The 17,790-nt window shown below is 37.2% G+C and overlaps 1 long non-coding RNA gene across 1 annotated transcript in view; it reads right to left on the bottom strand.

Moving 5' to 3' along the window:
• Window positions 1-5: 5 nt before the first annotated feature.
• Window positions 6-17,790, bottom strand: part of LOC116474235 (uncharacterized) — a 55,021-nt gene continuing 37,236 nt past the window's right edge. The window contains exon 3 of the long non-coding RNA XR_009215188.1: window positions 6-35. This is a non-coding gene — a long non-coding RNA (uncharacterized LOC116474235). The remainder of the gene's footprint in view (window positions 36-17,790) is intronic.

Below are 17,790 nucleotides of genomic sequence, written 5' to 3'. Positions count from 1 at the left end.
TGTGTGTCCCTGCTTCTGTGGTGTAGCTGTTAGAACTGAAGCAAACAACAGATCTGTTACAGGAAAGGGGTCCAGATCCAGACCCCAAGAGCGGGTTCTTGGATCTTGCACAAGTAAGAATTCAGGGCGAGTCCACAGAGTAAAGCAAAGGAATAAAAGAATGGCCACTCTATAGACAGAGCATCCCTAAGGGCTGCTAGTTGCCCATTTGTATGGTTATTGCTTGATGATATGCTAAGTGAGGGGTGGATTATTCATACCTCCCCTTTTTAGACCATGTAGGGTAACTTCCTGATGCTGCCATGGCATTTGTAAACAGTCATGGTGCTGGTGAGACTGTAGCAGTGAGGATGACTAGAGGTCACTCTTGTGGCCATCTTGGTTTTGGTGGGTTTTAGCTGGCTTTTTTACTGCAGCCTGTCTTATCAACATGTATCTTGTGCTGACCTACTCTCTCATCCTGTGACTTAGAATGCCTTAACTATCTGGGAATGCAGCCCATTAGGTCTCAGGCTTATTTTACCTAGCCCCTCACTTAAGATGGAGTTGCTCTGGTTCAAACATCTCTGCCAGATCCACCCCTTGAGCAGAGGCCTTTGTGGTGTCAATAACGGGAGTTGCCAGCCTTCACAGGGGGTATGACTGGGTTTCAAGAATGAGGAAAATCTGCTTTAATTCTGAGTGAAAACTAAATTTCTCTTTTATGTGTAGGGAACAAAGTTATGCATAGACTTTAAAAATTAGTCATGGTAGAAAATGTTATTTAAGTTACAGTATATGAAGAGAAACATTCAAAATCTCTTTCAACAAGTGATACCCAAGGTGTCCTCTGGCAATGTCTTTTAGTATAACAACATAATGCCTTAGTCTGTCATTTCCACTTACCTTTCTCACCATAGTTTTCTCTCCCCACCATGTATAAAAATAGTTACACACTAGCATTTTTGAGAATGAAAGGCACATAGCATTTTAAAAAATATTTGGTAACTACAATAGTTTGTGAGCTCTATATTGTACTGTTTCAGGGATATATTTAATTTTCTTAAATGCCCATTAAGGAGACTGAATTTTGTGTTTTTGATTTCAGGTTGTAAACATTTGAAATATGCATAACACCAAGTTCTCAGTTTTGCCAGTTCCATTACTGGCATCTAATCAACTAAATTTGTATGTGAATTTCCATATAAAGTATACGTGTTACTTTTCTGTATACTTAGTTGTGAAATTTATTTTTTCACAATTACTTGTAACATTTATTTTAGATAAAAGTGAGCAATTTTGCTGTTGAAAAAAATTTAAGTCCAATATCAAGGTCTGTCAAAACTTTATCCAGGAAATATTTGAATTTATATTCCTACATAAGAAAACTCCATAATGTAAAGAGGCTTTTGTTATTTTTTATAAATTAATTTCTATATTGCAATCAATACCCCTTAGGGACTTTACTGACTTTTCAAAATTATAGATTTTAAGAGTAAACTGAAAGAAATAGTTAAATTTAAAAAATGAAGGGGTATTTACCTCATCAGCTGCTTAAAGTACTATTCAAAAATTGTTAAGGTAACCAATAGAACTAAAAGGAATAACCCAGGAAAGGCATAATTGAAGTGTAGGGTAGGGGGTAAACTGAGAATGTTCTGCTCCCAAAATGAACATACTCTTACACTGATTCTTCAGAGGGAGGCAATTAATATTAGGTGAAATTTATTTTCAAGTTAACATAGGATGTCTAGTAATACAACCACAAACATGGATTAAGCAAAACTCCTTCAGCATAATTCAGCTAAGGTACTAGTTAATTAGAAATCTTAGTAAGAGTAATATGAATTTCAAAATAAATAGGAGAGGTCCTCAGGATGAAAATCTTTGAAGTGGCAAAAGTTGTGTAACCTTTTAAATTTTCCATACTGAATGGGAAAACTAGCTACAGCAAGGAGTGAAAGAATCCCATTCCCTGATTATATCTTTATCAACACTACCACTCTCCTTTTAATTTTAGAACAATTTCCAAAAACCTTCAGCAAATACCTTAAATATGGCAAGAAGTATAGTCAGTGGAGTTTGGTGTTGAAAAAGATGTTTAAGTGTTTTGAAGAAAAGGCATTTTTTTTTTTTTTTTTTTTTTTTTTTGAGACGGAGTCTCTCTCTGTCACCCAGGCTGGAGTGCAGTGGCGCGATCTCTGCTCACTGCAAGCTCTGCCTCCCGGGTTCACGCCATTCTCCTGCCTCAGCCTCCTGAGTAGCTGGGACTACAGGTGCCCACCACCACGCCCAGCTAATGTTTTGTATTTTTAGTAGAGACGGGGTTTCACCGTGTTAGCCAGGATGTTCTCAATCTCCTGACCCCGTGATCTGCCTGCCTCTGCCTCCCAAAGTGCTAGGATTACACGTGTGAAGAAAAGGTATTTATACAGTTAACCAAAGTGAACCCCAAATATAAATATTATTTAAATAAAGCAAAAACTACAAAGTAAAGCGTAAAACAAAAGTAAAGCATAAAACAATTATACTAGAAACATTAGTGCATTAGTGATTATTTCATTTACTTAAGATGAGAGATGTATATTTAATACATATAGCTATAATTTGTGCAAGGAAACAAAAATATTAGGCATATATTCTAAAGGAAATATTAATTTTATTACACTGCAATGTAAAGTATATTTTTATTTCACAGAAGATAATAAAATAAGGCAAACAAAATATGGGAAAAATATTTCAAACAAATATGACAAGGAGACTGAAATATGGGCATAATATGATTATCATGTGCTTGGTGCCCTTGATCTTAACCGAGGTGTCCTTAAGTGGGTTTCCACAGGCAGCATGATCTAGAGTCTAGACCAAACACCCTAACCAGCATGCAAAGAAAAAGGAAAGCCCAAATTTTCCACGTTAGGGGCATCCCTGAGCATCCCCAAGTATGTATAATACAAAGAAAACTCCCCCTCTCCCTTAGTTTAAAAGAGAAAGCAGATGAAGAAGACAAACATTTCAATAGGAAACCTGCAATAGGACATGGGGAAACAATTCAAAGAATATAATTGTCCAGTAAATATTATGAAAACATCCCACTTTACATTTAATAAGGGAAAGTAATTCTTAATTATATACCATGTTTTTTGTCTGTCAAGCTATGCACTCTCGATGCGACTAAAAATTAGCAAAACCTGCCCCTGAAGCAGTTTGGCAGTAAGTGGTAAAAGTTTTAACAATGTAACTTATACTTTGACCCAACAATTCCAGTTTTAAACCTGCCCCTGAAGCAATTTGGCAGTAAGTGGCAAAAGTTTTAACAATGTAACTTATACTTTGACCCAACAATTCCAGTTCTAAGATTTTGCCCTTAGGAAATCACAAGAGATGTAAGGATGTGAAGAATGATTTATGTTCAAGAATGAACGTTGCAGAATTCTTAAAATATAGAAAATTGGAAGCAACCAAAATGCTCAACTATAGGTTAACAGTTACATAATTTATGGACTAGAAATGTGGTGTAATATTATACAGCTATTAAAATATTGTTTTCAGAGAATATTGAGTATTATAGGAAAATGATCATGGCATAATTTAAATGAATAGAAATAAGTGATAAATATATAATATTATATATGTGTGTGAATGGAAGGATTGTATAAAATATTTATGATGGACATTTCTGGGTCTGGCCTTTATGAATAATTTTTTATTTTCTCCTTTATACTTTGTGAGTGTTTTACTATAAGCATGTAATCCGCTTATGACAAAAAAGCGCCAAATATTATTTGAATACTTAATAACTTCAGGAAAAGAAAAACCTATGAAACACTATTAATACAGTTTACTTCCAAAATATATTGCATATTGACCAAGTTTTTGTTTTGTTTTAATTCCAAATTTGTGCTTTAAATTTGCCTTTATGAATTAAAATCCTCAGTTTTAGGAAGTGACATTTTAGCACATATTATTCTTTTGGGAAATTTTATCAGACTCACCCTCAGCTCAAGCTAGTAGAGACTGATGGGCACATATGTTGAGTAATGTGCACTGACTTTTCACAGGAACAGAAACATTTGTAGAGATTGATAGTGCAATTCTTTTCAGACAATATACACTTTGCCTTTCTAGCCATTCACACTAAAAACAAAACAAGACCGGTTTTCTTGGTTTGATCTTTTCACTTCTTTATTTGTTTTGGCCTAAAAGGCAAGCATGTCTTCTGAAGTTGTGTGTCTATAAAATGGTGCTTCAGAGTGAAATAAGCATAAAGAAAATATAAATAAATAGAAAATTTTTGGGCAACTGAAAAATTCCTTAGTTACATGCAGAATCTCGAGGAGAGCATTTAGTGACCTTTTATTTTGGGTTTTGCATTTTAAATATTAATATAATATTGGCTCTATCACCGTGGTTTTAAGTTTTGAGTCTCAAAGAGACTTTACTTCCTCATTCTGTTCAGGAGGCTTTGCAATAGTTTTGCTCTTTTCCGTCCATGGTACCACCAAAGAAATTTACTAACCCCCCATCTGATTATGTTTCTCTTCTTTTAGGAATCTTTAGACTCTCTCTTTAACTTCAGGATAGTTATGAAGACCTTGGCATTGCTTTGTAGAATTTTCAGCCTACTTTCTTTGCCAAGCTGCCACCCTTCCTCGCACTGCTCAAGCTATGTTCCAGCTACCAACATTTTCCAAACGAGCTGTGCTCCTTCCAGCCTCTGTGACTTTGTTGGCTGTTCCTTTTTTGATCAAATATGTCTGTCCCAACTTCTCTGCCTGGCAAGAAAAGCTTCATTCTCTAAGATTCATCACAGATAAATTGTATTGGTGAAATCTGGCCTGCGTCCCCAAGGTGAATTAGTTCTTCTTTCCTCTTTGCTCCCATAGCACCCTCAAGTCAGCTTCTATTATGCCATTTATTATGCTGTTATATAAGTACATAATTGTTCATTTTGGGCTGTGTCCTCCACTAGACTGTGAATTTATGAGGATAAGGACTGTTTGTGTTTCCGATTACTGGAGGTGTTCAAGTCCACTGCTGGAACCAAAGGATGAGACCGGCGGTAGTATAAACTCAGTTTTAGATGGGTGATTTGCCAGGATGACAATGGATACTCCGTTTAGTTCTAAGCAAATAGCATTTCCTTGCCTAGCTTACCATTCTCACTGGGGAAGGAGGAGAAGGAAGTTAGAATGGGGGCTGGGCAGGAAGTGAAGTTTCTGGTATTGATGTATCTCTTCCAACTTTAATCAGCAACTTTAATAAACATATTATTTTCTCCTTACCAGTTCCTGAGATTTCAGGGCTCTAATAAATGAAAAGCAGCTCTCCTTACTATAAAACATTTGAGGCAACTACTGGACTAATAATACCTAATGTTATTAAGCATTTTCTATGTGCCAAGTGTTCTTCTCTGTGCTTTACATATGTTAATGCATTTAATTCCCACAATAACCACCATAAAATAGGTATCATCACTATCTTTATGATATAGATGTGAAAAATGCAAACATAGTTCCTAAAACTTGCTTAACGATATTTTATGAATAAGTGGCAGATCTTATTCAAAACCAGGGAAATGTTCCAGATCCCTACAACTTTCTGCCAGCCATAATCAAAGATACATCACCCTCAGAACTATTGTCTCCCTCTCACATTTTTAGCCTCTAAACATTTAGTTATGAGGCTCAAGGTCAGCACTAACTGATCACAGCTGTTTTCTGAAGTTGTTTCCTTTCAAAGTCGACGAAACACATACCGAGTTCATGTGTCCTTGTTCCCTTTTGCATTTGTCATTCATCATACTCCTGTTACCTCTGCTCTTCTTTCCTTCACTCCTGTTTACACGCTGCAGATGAATGATCTTGAAACAGATAATCTGATCATGTTAAAACAGTTGCTCAATATTACCCCCACTGCTTTAAGAATAATATCCAAACATAAAATGAAAAGCCTTGCATGAGGTGGGCCCACTCTTCTAGTGTCAGGTCTGGGCTTGATAGAAGTAAAAAACAAAATAGGAAATTAGGCCATAAGGATACCCTGAGCACAGCTTCAACATGTGAGGCTCACCATAACATCTATGTCCTAAATGACCCAGAGCTTCTTCAAATTCACTGGGTTCTCTCATGCTTTTACACATTGTTCCTTCCCTGACCATTTCCCTTTTCTCTAGAGTTCGTTCACCAAAGAAACAGAACCAATAGAATATATATATAGGTACTGTATATAGAAAAGTATTTATTATGAAGAATTGGCTCACATGATTATGGCGGGTGAGAATTCCCGAGATCTGCCATCTGTAAGCTGGAAAACCAGGAAAGCCAGTAGAGTTGTTCTAGTACAAGACCGAAGGCCTGAGAACCAGGGGAGATGATGGTGTCTCAGTCTGCGTCAAAGACCTAAGACTCAGGAATGCCGATATCTGAGGGCAGGAGAATGTGGATGTCCCAGCTCAACCAGAGAGAGCAAATTTGCTCTTCCTCTACCTTTTTGTTCTATTTGGGGCCTCAATAGACTGGATGATGCCCGTTGGTTTTGGTGATGGCAATCTTGCTTTTTCAGTCTACAGATTCAAATGCTAATCTCTTCCAGAAACACCCTCACTGTCACACCTAGAAATAATGTTTTACCAGCTATCCAAGAATCCCTTATTAGCTCAGTCAAATTGATACATACATTTACCTATCACATTCCTCTTCTTAATAAATTCTTATATATCCTAAAGTTTTGACCTAAGCCACAAAAAGCTAGACCCTAAGAGAATGACTACTTAGACTTGGCTTAGTTTGTTTCACAGGATTGGCAGAAAGAGAAGTTGAACTGAAATGCAATTGTAAGAAAGCTTCAGCTGATCCCAGGATATACTCGTCTCCTGTGGCTGCTGTAACAAATCCCTGCAAACTGCGTGACTTCAAACAACACACTTTTTTTTCTCTCAAAGTTCTAGAGGCAAGAAGCCTGAAATCAGTATCGCTGAATCACAATTAAGGTGTCGCTGGAGCTATCCTCCCTGTAAAGGCTCTAGGGGATAAGCCATTCCTTTCCTCTTCTGGCAGTGGTTGGCATTCTTTGGCTTGTGGCTGTATTACTCTGATCTCTGCCTTTGTCCTCAAATCATCTCCTTATGGGACTGCATTTAGGAACCACACTGAGAGTCCAGGATTATCTCCCAATCTCAAAACCCTTAACTTAATCATATCTGTGAAGACCCAGTTTCCGTATAAAATAACATTTACAGGTTCCAGGGATTAGGATGTAATATCTTTAGGGGGCGATTTTTCAGCTTCCCACATATGGGTAGCTCTGGAAGTCAGATGGCCTGTCATAATTACCTCGCAACTGAGATTGCCTCTCTCCACTTTTCTCCCATACAAACTTATTTTTTTCTCTGTTTTTCTATTATGCATACCTCTTTTAGTGCTCATTCTCACTGTGTGATGATTAATATTTACATGTCTGTTTTCCCTTACTAGATTGTTAAGTCGTTAAGAGTAGGGTTCCTGATTTGTTCCTATTTGCAGCTGCCTCAGTATCTGGCAGAAGGTAAGTGCTCATAAATTTTTAATGAATGAACTAATAAGTGTAGCTTAATGCAGCCACTCTGCCTCTTCATCAATTGGTGGAGCAGACAGAACAGCCAACTGTATGAACGAAAGCCATCAAGCATGTCCAACAAAAGTGACTGAGTGTGTATCAGGAGGCAGCAAAGTAAACAATATCTCAAGGGTCACAGCTGTTTCACTGCCTTTCAGCCAAGAAATGCCATGATTTACTTTCTGCTCTTGCCAAGGATGAAGAAATAAAGTCATAAACAAAAAGTGAAGGAGTGAAGAATTACTCAGCTTGGATGGACAGGTCAGTCCGCTTGCCCACCTGTGGCCAAGCAAGCGTGATCAAACAATAATATACTTTCCCCTTCTATTCACATCTCACAGTCTTTATTCTTTAACAAGAATGAAGGAATCTTCAATGGGAAATGTAGTTCCACATCTAACATCACTGATAAAGTCAGTTTTATACACAGTTAACATTGAGTATCCCCATTATTGTAGGGACTGCATAAAAATCTGCCCCGAATATAACCCTTTCTCTTTGCAGGTTGCTACATTTCAAGAGTGCTCTTGCATAACATCTGTTTCACAGGGACATTAGAGGGTTTAACAGTTAAGAATTAATGAATATAGAAACTCCCAGAACAGTACACATGGCATATACCTAATAAATGTCTTTGTTCCTTTATTTTCCTTTAACAGTTTAAGATCAGTCACAATTTACATATTCATATGGAAGGTTTGGTGGAATGAGGTCAATAAGGTAGTTAATATGTGTCTTATTTTGGAAATTTTACATTTGTTAAAATAACATGCGCACGTAATAAAAGTTCAGACAGTGTGAAGCAATATTAAATGAAAAGAAATTTACTTCTGTCTTCTTTCCCTAAACCTTCTGTTAACACAATTATTCTAAACAGTCTGCTGAAATCTACTTTTCCCAATTTATCAGTTTTACATAGTAACTATAAACTTTGCCTATGAAAGATGAGGAATTTGGTTGATTTCTATTACTATGTCCCTCCTACTTTTGTTGTTCATATTGTTACTTAATTCTTCTATTGGTTTCATTTCTCACTCTAAGTTTGATGGGAATAGCATTGAATCTATATGTAAATCTCTGTTTCTGTCTTTGTGATAATGTAGGTTATTCTTTGATATTTACCATTTAAATCATAAAATTACAAACTTGTAGAGACTCAGACCCAGTGGTTTGATGATAAACTGACTCCGTGGTGGAGGAAGCAGAGGGCTGATCTGTAGCATTTTACTATTTCTGTGGATGGTTTTAAGCTACCAGCCTGACTTTGAATTCCTTTCTATAATTATAATTACCTTCAATGCTTTTTCTATGGTTTAGCTTTTAAAAGATTAATAAGCTGCATTTACAAAATTATTATTATGCAAATGTTATTCAATAGAGAACCAAATATTGTGATTCCTAGCAGAGAAAGAAATGTATCTTGATGGGAAGTAAAGTCGATAATAAAATAAACTCAATTTTCAAGTTCCAGTTGTATTTTAGAAATAATTAAATCTATCAATCTGAAGGAGAATATGCCTCTTCCAAAATTCAAAAGATAATACAATGAAACAGGAGCAACAATTAGAAAATAAACACCACTTTTACATAAAGTTGATCACAGAAACATGTTTTGCAAAACACTTGGAAGGACATCCTGAGCCTTAGCGTTATTAGGGGTTACTACCCAAAATAAAACACAAACAGAAGATTATTTCTCATCCTTATTATAATGCCTCACAATATACCATAAATATGGAGCTATATTCTAAGCAAGAATTTCAGTGGTGTGAAACAAAGGGGAGACAGGCTTGTGAATTTGTATAAACACGTAAAATCCAGGCTTCCCTGCCTGAGAAGGTACTGGCAACTGCAGACATGTTACTTGTCCAATTATATACAAATACTAGGATGCACTGTGGCATATCTTTTTTGACTCATTTTTTCTACTGTTCTCCATCATTTGTTGGAATAATAGGAGTTTCTTCCATGATGGAAATGTTCTATTTCTTCACTGTTCAATTATATGTATGTATGTATGTATGTATGTATGTATGTATCTATCTATCTATCTATCTATCTATCTATCTATCTATCTATCTATATCTATCTATCTATGTGATGGTAGTCATGAGCCACTTGTGGCTATTGAGTACTCAAAATGTGGCTAGTGGCCGGGTGTGGTGGCTCACACCTGTAATCCCAGCACTTTGGGAGCCTGAGGCAGGTGGATCATTTGAGGTCAGGAGTTTGAGACCAGGCTGGCCAACATGGTGAAACCCCATCTCTACTAAAAATACAAAAAAATGAGCTGGGCATGGTGGCACACACTATAATCCAAGCAACTTGGGAAGCTGAGGCATGAGAATCCCTTGAACCCAGGTGGTAGAGGTTGCAGTGAGCCAAGATCGCATCGTTGCACTCCAGCCTGGGTGACAGAGTGAGACTCTGTCTCAAAAAAAAAAAAAAAAAGTGGCTATTGTGACTAGAAAGGGAACTAGCTTTATATAATTTTAACTTCACTAATGTTAAATAGCCACACATGGCTAGTGAGTACATACTTGTAGTGCAGTTCCTGCAGAAGCCATGGACTAGGAAAGACAAAGATTGCACCACTGGGAACTTTATAGTCAGGTCTGAGAATGAAGCAATCTGCTCAGCTATTACTTAGGAGGTTCTTCTTACTTTGGTGGGCTGGGATACATAGGAGAAAATAAAAGTCAACAATTCTGTGACACTAAACCTGTGCTACTGGAGGCTGAATATTCTAAGCATAAAAGTCAGACAGTCTTTTTTCATTTCACTCCCTTTATTGCTCAGTCATGATGCATTTCAGCTAAATGCATTTAGCATTTTAGTTTATATTTGGACTATGATGTTCTTGCATATATCTCTTTATTTCTGGAGATTCTAAATGCTTTTGCTTTTCTAGGTGAGCATAACAACTATATACCTCCAAAATATTAAGAGTTTCTGATTGCTCTAAGTTTAATGGAATCCACTTTTCAGGAAGACATTATTCTCAGAACCTTGTAAATTTTTACACTATTTTAGGCCTTTTGTTTTACCCACAGAACAGCTGGCATCTTGAGCTTTCTTGTCATATTCCTGGGTTCATTCGTTCATATAGTCAACAATTATTTGTTGAATACCTACTGAATGCCAGATACTGTCTTAAACACCAGAAAATCAGCAGTGAACAAACCAACTCCCTACACTCAAAAAGCTTATGTTTTAGTAGAGGGAGACACCAAGTAAACAAATAAATAAAAATAATAATTCAGATAGTAAAAATAAAGCTGAGTAAGGAGGCTAGATACTACTGTGAATGGAGAAGGATTTGTGACTGTCTTATATAGGTTGGTCATAGAAGGCTTTATTAGTATGATGACAGTTTGAGCAGAGGCCCAAAGGAAGAAAGAAGAAAGCCATGTGCAAATCAGGTGAAGAACATGCCAAGCGAGGGAACATCAAATGTAAATGTTCCCAGATGAGACTGCTCAGGGTAATGACTTGAACTCTTTGTTCATGGACACAGTGTGTCAACCTGTCCCAATTTGTGTGAATGGGAAAACACAGGCCAGATACCTTAAAGAGAGCTTTAACTCTGGGGCAGGAACACTATTATGAGATATTTTACCTTTGCCTTGGCAGAAGGCCTTTATTCCTTACTCACTCTGTGTGTGTGTGTGTGTGTGTGTGTGTGGTGGGGTGGGTAGCAGAGGGATAACTGGTCTGGCTGTTCTGTACAGTTCTCTAATTACTTAAACTTCTGCATTATGACCGAGTTGGGGGTCTTTGTCCGTAGCTTCCTCTTCAGCTATGGATTCCTTTACTTGTGTTCTGGGCTTTTTGCTTTCTCTGTTCTGGTTTTATCAAAATAATCGATACTGCTTTCCATATTATAAAAATTCCTTAATATATCTGATCACTGATGGCCCCATTCTCAGATTGGGGCTATATATGGATTATCCTCTATATACTAACATTTTAATAGGATTTTGGAAGGAACATTAGTTCATGTGCCACCTTAAAGTCTTAGGATGTGGCTGGAATATGAGGCAGTAAAGACCATACGGGACAGTCCTGCATGAGCCATCACAGTGAGAAAGTATTAAAGAGTCAGCCTTTTATGGCTATGTTCTGAGATCCCTACTGTGTGAATATTACAGTGACTGGACTGTTATAGTTTTGTTGTAAGTATAACACTTAAAAGGATTGCTAAGTATTCGTGTTGTGAGACTGCAAGGCAGGAGCCTCACACAGTGAGTAGCTTACAGAGGGTTCATAGGAAGGTGAGAGAATAGTCAAGATTTGAAATGCAGACACTAGTAATTATGATTCAGTATTATCAATATCAGCATGAATTGGATAAATCCTTCAAAATATAAAGATATCTCCAGTGAGAGAACGTGACCTAAGAAGTCCTAGGTGTGTAGCTTAAAAAGATTGTGTTTCAAAGCCTTCTACTTATTTTTCCTAAGAGGGGAAATCTTGAGGCAGGCTAGCCTAGTGGTTAAAAGCAAATACTCTAGAATTGGATTTCTAGGGTTTGAAATCCATCTGTTCAGTACAACAGCTTATTAAATAAGTGGTAGCCTGTAGGCCTGCAGGCCTGGAGGCCAGAAGTAGTCCTCAGGGATTTTAGCTCAACTGTATGAATGTGTACTGATTATCATTAGGTTGCAGTTCCAGAGCTGGTCTCCGAGGACAGAGACACAGGAAATGTATTTTCCTAAATGTGGGGTGCTTACAGCTGCATAGAGAGATTGTCACATAAAGAAATGATTATGAGTAAAACCAGCAACAGAAGCATGGATAAGGCACGGAAGTAATACAGCAGGGAGGGTAATTGACAGCAGAGTCAGGGCGGGTTGTCAAGAGGATCAGCACCCATGGTCATGATACTGAAGAATGAGTAGGATCCTTCCCGTGGGACCTAGCAGGCAACTAATCCAGACTAATGTGCTTATCTCTAGATGTTTTTGTATGGTTATCTTAGTATGAAGAGATTTAGGGGTCAGACTGCCACATCCTGGGTAATAGTTGCTCTAGTCCATTGAGACCCTTGTACCTTTTCAATGTTTTGCACATGAAATACTTTCTTAGCTATATCCTCTGCATTTTTACAGGCTGTAAAATTATCCTGTCACCCATAGCACATCTTGTAGTGGAGGTTGGTGGTATTTACCTATCTGAATTATTGGTATTTTTATTTATTTACTTGTTTTTCTGTTTACCAGGAACTGGTGGTAGTGGAGGTAAAGCCAGTTAATCCCTGATAAGAATGGGCTGTTGGGAAGTGTTAATATTATTTTGCAGTTAAAAAGGGAGGGGCACCACAAACTGCTTAGTCTTGGGAATAGGTGACAAATACGTTTTCCAAATCAAAAAGCTCTGCGTTTCATTTTTAGCAGAGAACTTGAAATGGAAGGCATGATTTCAGTTACAAGCTCACTGAAAACTAAAAACTTTTCCTTTGCAATAAACTTAGTCCTACTCAAAACTGGAAAGTGATTATTTCCGAGGACAGGAAAAGAGGAGAGCATTTCATTTTAAAATGAGTATTGATTTTTTTTTTCTTATTAGATCAAAACATGCACATTGTGGACAACAGAGAACTCAAGAATAAGGGAGACTATCTAGTGATCTCATCTTTCTGGGTTAGTTACAAAGGTAACATTGTAGAATATTTCTTTAGAGCCTTTTTCCTATCTACATGACATTACATTTGGAAGGTAAAATTATTTAAACCAGTTGTCATATTGCAGTATTACAAAAGAATCCAATTCTAATACTCACAAGCTTTCTTATACTTTCTAGTTCACACGCAGAAATTATCTGCCCTTTTTGGATTTGCTAAGGAGGACCCAGAAGCTACTTTCTCTGTAACTTTTGTCACTGTTTTCCAAGCTCCTTTCTTCCTCCCTCCCTTCTGAGCCTGGGATCATCACATTATTCTGCATCTGTCAGGCTTCTGTCTTTGGGTCCTGTGTTGCCTCAGTTGAGTGGAAACTCACTCCACTTTTTTCATAAAATAAAATTAATAATAAATAATTGATATTTTAACTTGGCCCAATTGGCCTCTCATCAAAATATTAGTACAATTTATGAGAACAATAGCATAAAGGGCTTTTAGATCTCTGTATTCCACAAATATGTAATACTATTTAACTCTGGGATAACCTTGCACTTTTAATTGAAGGGACAAGTGAATATTCACATCCACCTCAGTGGCACATCACCTTGTGAAGAAATCAAAGTAGAAAAGGAAAAATGGCAAGAACTTGGAAATTCAAATAAGATAATACTAGGGAAGCTGCAAAGGCTTCAAATAAAAACTCTTCATTCAATTACTGAGCAAAACATTATTCACACTATTGTGATTAAGGTAACCTTAGGTATGGCCCTCCTCAGAGAATTTATCTTCAAAACAAATCATAATGGAAGGTTGTTGTAACTGGAAATTGTCACGTTTTTTACTTCTAAGTTTGTCAAATTATAGTCAAGGGTGATGCTTCTAGATGGTGCTTAACAAATAGTTTGTGTTCAGCAAGTATTTGAGTAAATGAATTAATGAATGAGTGAATTAATTAAGTAATACTGAATTGGTATTGGAAGTGTTTGATCAATTGTAGATTGTAGTCTGTAAGGGAAAACAATTACACTGGTCAGTTAAGTTTGCTACAGGTGTCAGCAGATGACTCTGTGTGTTGAGGACCACATCAAGATAACATATTGTTGTACTTCTAGCCTAGGACAACGCCAGGCGCAGAGTAGCTACTCAATAAATAAGATTTGGATGAATCTGAAATGGATGAATAATGAACTGTAACACAGAAGGGTGGGCATGCACACACATGTATGTATTAGTGTGTGAGTTTTCAGAAATATCAGTTATAAGGCAGCAAGGAACAATTTTCTATACCTAATGAGTAATTGTCATTCATCCATGTACATAGGTTTGCTAGGTTTACTCACACATACAACAGGCTTCACCCTGGCATTTCTCAAATGGTACACATATCTTCTGCTGGAACCTGAGATAATTAATTCAGATCACTTGGGGAATATTGACAGATTTCACCAAAAATCAGAAAGCATTCATTATCTATTTCTTTTTTTAAATTTATTTCTTTTTTTTTTTAAAAGGGATGCATGTGCAGAATGTGCAGGTTTTTACATAGGTATATATGTGCATGGTGGTTTGCTGCACCTACTGACCAGTCCTCTAAGTTCCCTCTACTTACTCCTACTCCCCAACAGGCCATGGTGTATGTTATTCCCCTCTCTGTGTCCATGTGTTCTCAATGTTCAGCTCCCACTTATGACTGAGAACATGCAAGTGTTTGGTTTTCTATTCCTGTGTTAGTTTGCTGAGGATGATGGCTTCCAGCTTCATCCATGTCCCTGAGGAGGACATGATCTCATTACTTTTTATGGCTGCATAGTATTCCATGGTGAATATGTAGCATATTTTCTTTATCCAGTCTATTATTGATGGGCATTTGGGTTGGTTCCATGTCTTTGCTACTGTGAGTAGTGCTGCAATAAACATATGTGTGCATGTTTCTTTATAGTAGAATGAGTTAAAGTCCTTTGGGTATATATCCAGTAATGGGATTGCTGGGTCAAAGGGTATTTCTGGTTCTAGATCCTTGAGGAAGAGCCACACTGTCTTCCACAATGGTTGAAATAATTTACATTCCCACCAACAGTGTAAAATCATTCCTATTTCTCCACCACCTCACCAGCATCTATTGTTTCCTGACTTTTTAATAACTGCCATTCTGACTGGTGTGAGATGGTATCTCACTGTGCTTTTCATTTGCATTTATCTAATGATCAGTGATGTTGAACTTTTTTTCTTATGTTTGTTGGCTGCATAAATGTCTTCTTTTGAGAAGTGTCTGTTCATATCCTTTGCTCACATTTTGATGAGGTTGTTTTTTTTTCTTATAAATATGTTTAAGTTCCTTGTAAATTCTGGATACTAGACCTTTGTCAGATAGGTAGTTTGCAAAAATTTTTTTCCATTCTGTAGGTTGCCTGTTCACTCTGATGATAGTTTCTTTTGCTGTGCAGAAGCTCTTTAGTTTAATTAGATCCCAGTTGTCAATTTTGGCTTTTGTTGCAATTGCTTTTGGTGTTTTTGTCATGAAGGATTTGCCTGTGCCTATGTCCTGAATGGTATTGCCTAGGTTTTCTTCTAGGGATTTTATGGTTTTGGATTTATATTTAAGTCTTTAATCCATTTTGAGTTAATTTTTGTATAAGGTGTAGGAAGGGGTCCAGTTTCAGTTTTCTGCATATGACTAGCCAGTTTTCCCAGCACCATTCACTGAATAGGAGCTCCTTTTCCAATTGCTTGTTTTTGTTAGGTTTGTTGAAGATCAGACGCTTCTAGATGTGTGGTGTTATTTCTGAGGTCTCTGTCCTGCTCCATTGGTCTATATGTCTCTGTTTTTGTACCAGTACCATGATGCTTTGGTTACTGTAGCCTTGTAGTATAATTTGAAGTCAGGTAGCGTGATGCCTCCAGCTTTGTTCTTTTTGCTTAGGATTGTCTTGGCTGTACAGGATCTTCTTTGATTCCATATAAAATTTAAAACAGTTTTTTTAGTTCTGTGAAGAATGTCAATGGTAGTTTGATGGGAATAGCATTGAATCTATAAATTAGTTTGGGCAGTGTGGCCATTTTCACGACATTGATTCTTCTTATCCATAAGCGTGGATTTTTTTTTCCATTTGTTTGTGTTCTCTCCTATTTCCTTGAGCAGTGGTTTGTAGTTCTCCTTGAAGAGGTCCTACACATCCCTTGTTAGGTGTATTCCTAGATATTTTATTATCTTCGTAGCAATTGTGAATGGGAGTTCGTTCATGATTTGGCTCTCACCTTGCCTATTGTTGGCATAAAGGAATGCTTGTGATTTTTGCACATTGATTTTGTATCCTGAGACTTTCCTGATGTTGCTTATGAGCTCAAGAAGTTTTTGGGCTGAGATGATGGGGTCTTATAAATATAAAATCATGTCATCTGCAAACAGAGACAACTTGACTTTTTCTCTTCCTATTTGAATACCCTTTATTTCTTTCTCTTGCCTGATTGTCTTGGCCAGAACTTCTAATACTATATTGAATAGGAGTGGTGAGAGAGGGCATCTTTGTCTTGTACTGGTTTTCAAAGGTAATGCTTCCAGCTTTTGCCCGTTCAATATGATATTGACTGTGGGTTTGTTATAAATAGCTCTTATTATTTTGAGATATGTTCCATCAATACCTAGTTTATTGAGAGTTTTTAACATGAAGGGGTGTTGAATTTTATGAAAGGCCTTTTTTGCAACTATTGAGATAATCATGTGGTTTTTGTCTTGGTTCTGTTTATGTGATGGATTATGTTTACTGATTTGCGTATGTTGAACCAGGCTTCCTTCCCAGGGATAAAGCGAACATGATCGTGGTGGATGAGCTTTTTGATGTGCTGCCGGATTCAGTTTGCCAGTATTTTATTGAGGATTTTCACATCAATGTTTATCGGGGATATTGGTCTGAAATTTTCTTTTTTTGTTGTGTCTCTTCCTGGTTTTGGTATCAGGATGATGCTGGCTTCATAAAAAGAGTTAGGGAGGAATCCCTTCTTTTCAATTGTTTGGAATAGTTTCAGAAGGAATGGTACCAGTTCCTCTTTGTATTTTAGGTAGAATTAAGCTGTGAATCCATCTGGTCCTGGGCTTTTTTTGGTTGATAGGCTATTAATTACTGCCTCAATTTCACAGCTTATTATTGTTTTATTCAGGGATTAGACTTATTCCTGGTTTAGTCTTAGGAAGGTGTATGGGTCCAGGAATGTATCAATTTCTTCTAGATATTTCTTCTAGATTTTCTAGATTTACATAGAGGTGCTTATAGTATTCTCTGATGGTAGTTTGTATTTCTGTGGGGTCAGTAGTGATATCCTCTTTATCTTCTTTTTTTTTTTTTTGCTTTGAGACGGAGTCTCCCTCTATTGCCCAGGCTGGAGTGCAGTAGCACAATCTCGGCTCACTGCAACCTCCGCCTCCTGGGTTCAAGTGATTCTCCTGCCTCAGCCTCCTGAGTAGCTGGGACTACAGGCATGTGCCACCATGCCCAGCTAGTTTTTTCTTTTGTATTTTTAGTAGAGATGGGGTTTCACCATTTGGCCAGGCTGGTCTCAAACTCCTGACCTCATGATCTGCTCACCTCGGCCTCCCAAAG

Source organism: Hylobates moloch, unplaced genomic scaffold (assembly GCF_009828535.3).
Source record: "Hylobates moloch isolate HMO894 unplaced genomic scaffold, HMol_V3 SCAFFOLD_10, whole genome shotgun sequence".
Lineage (NCBI taxonomy): Eukaryota > Metazoa > Chordata > Mammalia > Primates > Hylobatidae > Hylobates > Hylobates moloch.
Note: the sequence above shows the minus strand (reverse complement) of the source record. Positions and strands in the feature narration are given on the sequence as shown.